Source organism: Anoplophora glabripennis, unplaced genomic scaffold, assembly GCF_000390285.2.
Source record: "Anoplophora glabripennis isolate ALB-LARVAE unplaced genomic scaffold, Agla_2.0 scaffold886, whole genome shotgun sequence".
NCBI lineage: Eukaryota > Metazoa > Arthropoda > Insecta > Coleoptera > Cerambycidae > Anoplophora > Anoplophora glabripennis.
In genome coordinates this window covers 70,745-75,532 of record NW_019416999.1, presented here as the reverse complement: position 1 = coordinate 75,532, position 4,788 = coordinate 70,745, and the positions used below count along the sequence as shown (strand labels likewise).

At 37.3% G+C, this 4,788-nt stretch overlaps 1 long non-coding RNA gene across 1 annotated transcript; it reads right to left on the bottom strand.

The window, feature by feature from the left end:
• Positions 1-3,328: 3,328 nt before the first annotated feature.
• On the bottom strand, positions 3,329-3,613 carry LOC108912076. The gene is made up of 2 exons (XR_001964525.2): positions 3,503-3,613; positions 3,329-3,387 (listed from the first exon to the last, which is right to left on the bottom strand). It is a non-coding gene; the product is annotated as an uncharacterized LOC108912076 (long non-coding RNA).
• Positions 3,614-4,788: the final 1,175 nt, after the last annotated feature.

Sequence of the window (4,788 nt, the reverse complement as noted above, 5' to 3'; positions counted from 1 at the left end):
AACAAAGGGACATTTATTTTGGTACTGAACAAAGAAGGGTAGCGTACTGGCATTATAATAGATACACTCGAAGTTCTATGCGCCAGTGGTATTAGAAGAAAATTGTTGAAATAATTAATTACGAGGCAGTTGTTAATGACTTTCCGGAAGTATTTCATGAAGAGATAATGCAACCATGTACAAATTTGGTTGGGCATGAAATCCGACTCCGAGACGATAAACCATTTAGATAAAAAAAGCAAATTATACAAAAATAAGTAACCAGGATGCTCCAGGTGAGGGTGATTCGGAGGAGTCACTCCCAATACCAATCACCAATCGTATTAGTTGCAAAGTCTGATGGGACGACTCGCTACTGTGGTGGCTATCGTCACACAGAAGACGATGTCTCAATATTGCCACCAATCACGGATACATTGAAGGATATTGGGGAAGCTAAGATATTTACATCACTCAATCTTAAAAGTCAATACTGGCAAGTGCCTATGGAAGCTGCCAGTATCCCACTTACAGCGTTTCATACGCCAGTGGCGTATGAGTTCGTCGTCATGCCGTTCGGACTTAAAAACGTCCTTAACATTCCAAAAATTGATGACAGAAGTTCTGATAGGCTACATCAATAATTTTGTTCAGGTGACGACATCGTGGTCTATTTAAAGTCAAGAGAGGAACATGCCAGACACTTCCGCGTAGTCCTAGAAAGATTAAGATATCGTAGCCTAAAATGTACAGTAAAGAAATGTAGATTCGCGTCTGAACTAAATTATTTGGGGCATAAAATTACGGACACCCATAATACCGCACAGAATAAACATTTTGAGCAGATTAACCAATTTCCTACCCCTAGAACGCAGAAAGAACTACAGAAATTTTTGGGACTGGCAAACTGGTTACGAGAGTACGTGGAAGGATTCTCGCAGACAGGGGTCCCAGTGACCAGGTTGCTAGGGAAGAAAAAATTTGTATGAGATGTAGAAGCCGAGGAAGCGTTTAAAAGGCTGAAAATTGCGTTATCACAACCCTTATCTTTACATAGATTCGACCCCAACGAACAATTCATACTACAGACACATGCTAGCTCGGTCGGAATGGGAGCCATTTCGTTCCAGGAGACCCAATAACGAGAAGAGAGTGGTATCCTGCGCGAGCGCCAAATTCAAAGGCGGAAACTCGGTATCGTTGCAATGAGGAGGTCTTAGCGGTGGTTTGGGCTTGTCGCAGGTACCGAACCTGTTTGAAAGAAAGGACTTCCTTCTCCGAACTAATAGTAGAGCCCTCCTGTGGTTGCAAAAATATAGAGTCGGCCGAGCTAAGCTACCACGGTACGCCCTTTATCTGCAAGAATCAGGGATGTGAAGACTAAGTAAGTCTATTGCATCCGAACCAGCCTTAGTGGAAGGAAAAGTAATCAACAGTTATTAGTCGAAGTCCTACTATTGAGAACTTACCAGAGCAGAAGATGCCGGAACCCGACTCCGCTATAGCTATATCCATAGGAATGGAAATTGATTATTGCTAAAACTTGTATGTATATAACTTTTAATAGACTCGTGGTAGGCAACCACTCGTCTCCGAAGGGGGGTGGTGTCGCGGGTCGTGATTTTCGTGATTTTTAATTATTTCTATTTGTTTGTAAATGTTGTCAATAAGTCGTGCCGCGATCGAATGGAAATTGGGGTAACATTTTCGCGGCGAAATAGTTTTGTTCAGCCAATTGTTGATACCTACATTGAGAAGCGCGATCAAGGACAGTACTTTTTCATTCAAATATTCCTTTTTCAGTACTGATGCATATTGATGCGCAAGTTTTCGGGATAATTTGACCTAATGCTTGAAGTGAGTTTACGTTTACGTTTAAGTCTTCATAATTTCTACCTGTAGCGATAAATCGCAAAGTAAGTCTCTTATGGGGGCTTATTGACGAAGCGACCTACTTGGAATTGTTGCAACTAATTATGCCAGTCTGCTGGTTTTAATATTAATTCGCTTAAGCAGTAGCTACGTCACTGTTGAAAGCAAGTAAGATTTTTACAAGTACCTACCGTTTGTGAGAACTACGTAGTCGCCGCTGCTCATCGCTAGGGCTTATAAACTAAGCCACAGTTGAAGATTCAGGATTCAGTTGATCTCCAGCCGTCACAACGAACAGTCCAATCCGAAGACCACCGAAGTAAGTAAGGTTCCGCGCATATTTAATGCGCAAGTCTTCTGAGTTGATCGAAGACCTGGAAACAAGGTAATTACCCGAAAAGTGGGTATTTCCGGCGTTTTGGGTAAAATATTGGAGATAAAAGAGGAATACTCTGGCTGTTCTATGATCCATCTGTTGTCTATGCCACAGTATTGTGACTATGCTTTACTGTTCTGTGTTCGGCGTACTGTTCATGATCATATGCAAGCTGTGGTCGTGTTGTGTTCCTGTTCCGTATTAATGATTTTGTGGTTATGTTACTCGTAAGAAATGTAAGCAATCGTTTAATTTCTCACATCTGAAAATAAATATTTTTTATATTGTATGGTGTTCATTAGTTAAATAGCTGGTAGTAAGTAGTAAAGTGGCTGTTGACTAATTAATGCAATGGATAAATGGCTAATAAATATACTTCCTACTGCAAAGGATAAGGGACCTCAAGAAGAAAATTGCAACACAAATGATCAGCTTGTTTCACCCCCTGCATACGATTCTAATGCAAGTCCTCCAGGACCATATTGGGAAGAGTTCGTACTGATAAATTTAGTTGTTACAACTTACGACAATAACGAAATCTTCATAACTTAGTTGTATCACTACAAAGTGATGTTTGATATAAATATTAGGAAGGCAGTTGATTAGGTGTTGAAAAAGTGCATACGGATGACCAGATTGCAGATGTATTAACAAAGTCGTCAGATATAGTGAAATTTGGTAAATTTAGAGAAATGATGGAACTTTATAATTAGACTTTAAGAAACAAAAATATATATTTTGTGAGATGTTATAAAATGCATAAACCAAGAAGGTGTAACGTTTAATTTTTACCTTAAACGAGGGCATGTATCGTATTCTGAAAACTGAAACACCCATTATTTATAAGGTTTTATTTGCTATTTCTTTAAACATCTCTATCTATTTAAAATTTGTATTTTCATTCTAAAATTAACATCACACTGTATAGATAAGATTTTATCTTTTATGTTAAAAGGAAAAGGATATTCGTACAGTCCACCAATTGGATTTTCCTTGAACAGATTCGCTTTGCATTCCTAGCTAAAAAGTAATTTTATTAATAAAATAAATAACATTTTGAAAAACGTACCCTTTTTATAACAGTAGACAGGAGTGTTTATCGTTCCTTGGAGTTTTTGTAGGCGGCAAGTGGCATCTCGAAACGCAAAAATGCTGGGACCCTGAAATAAAGATTAAAATAATAGTTTATAAATATAAGTTTTGTATAATCTAATTCATTTCGTGATATGGTTTAGAGATTATTTACGTATCTAACAATTAACTAACGTAGCTCACCTTAAAGTGTATCTCTTACAGGCTTCTTAAATTTAAAATTCATGTAGTCCACTGGGCATTGTTTCTTGTTTGTTTATTTTATTTCAAATTTGACATCTCGCCATGTCTCCTTCGTCTTTTGTGATTATTGATCGACTTAAATTAAGTCAATTTGAGTCTGCGTGGTACAGTATTGCCCGATTGTGCATAGCATTTCTAAGTTGAAAACTCCCGATTATGACATCGTCTCATTTTAGTTACTTAATTTACACTTCGAATATAGTATTATAGGCCTCCGTTGCATTGTTGTATCAGGAAAAACCAATATTTTCAATTATTTCCGACATGCTTGACAGTAATTGGCAGAGCTATTGTCCAATCATACTATGATTAGTTTCCAGTTTTTTTTACGCGCGCTTTCTGGGTGGAAAGACAGGAGAAGGTTAGATTTTTTGGAGTGTGTGTGTGAATTGGTGGCCAGTAAAAAATCTTTGATTTCTGAAATCATCTTTAACTAGGAGCAATTTTTGTGGCCATTTATCAAGAATATAGGGGTAGATAGTGCTGTGGATTATAGTATTTTTGGTGTAAACCCCTTATTCTGACTTCTTATGAAGGATCACTGACACGCCGTGTGAAAATCGTATCCCCAGGAAAACGAATTGAGGTAGGCATTAGTCATTAGTTATTGTACATTTTTACCGGTAATTCAATAATATTTAGTAATAGTTCAGTTCAAATTGCAAATTGTAAGAATTGTTTCCTTATCATTAGGTACCATAAGGTCCGTATTCGTCTGTCCTCATACTCATATAGCCTACAAGCGGCTAGTTTTATAAAGAACCCTTTAGTTATGGGTAATTATTTTTATTATAGTTATTTCTCTTTTGTTTTACATTTAGCCTTTTGTAATAAGCTCTATACTTTTGTAGCTGTAATAAAATTTACCCATATAGGCAATGGCATACGACGTTGTCAGTTTATTTTTATTACTAAAAATTTAGGTAAATTAATTTGTTCAAATAATACGTCACGTTGTGACCATATATATCATATGTATTCCGCCATAGTTCCATAGAAATTAATGTTCTTTTTTAATTTTCCATTAGGGTTTTTATTGGGACCATACTTGTTCGGTGCTGGGATTTCCTGGAAGCTGTGCTTCCCGTTGCCATCTTCAATTTGAACGTGCCCACGTCTTGGAGGTGGAGCGTCCAACAACTCTACCACTAACCTGATTTTGCTCTTTGCTTCGAAATAGTTTCTTGCACTATCCAAGGATATTAACACGCAAGTTTTTGTATATT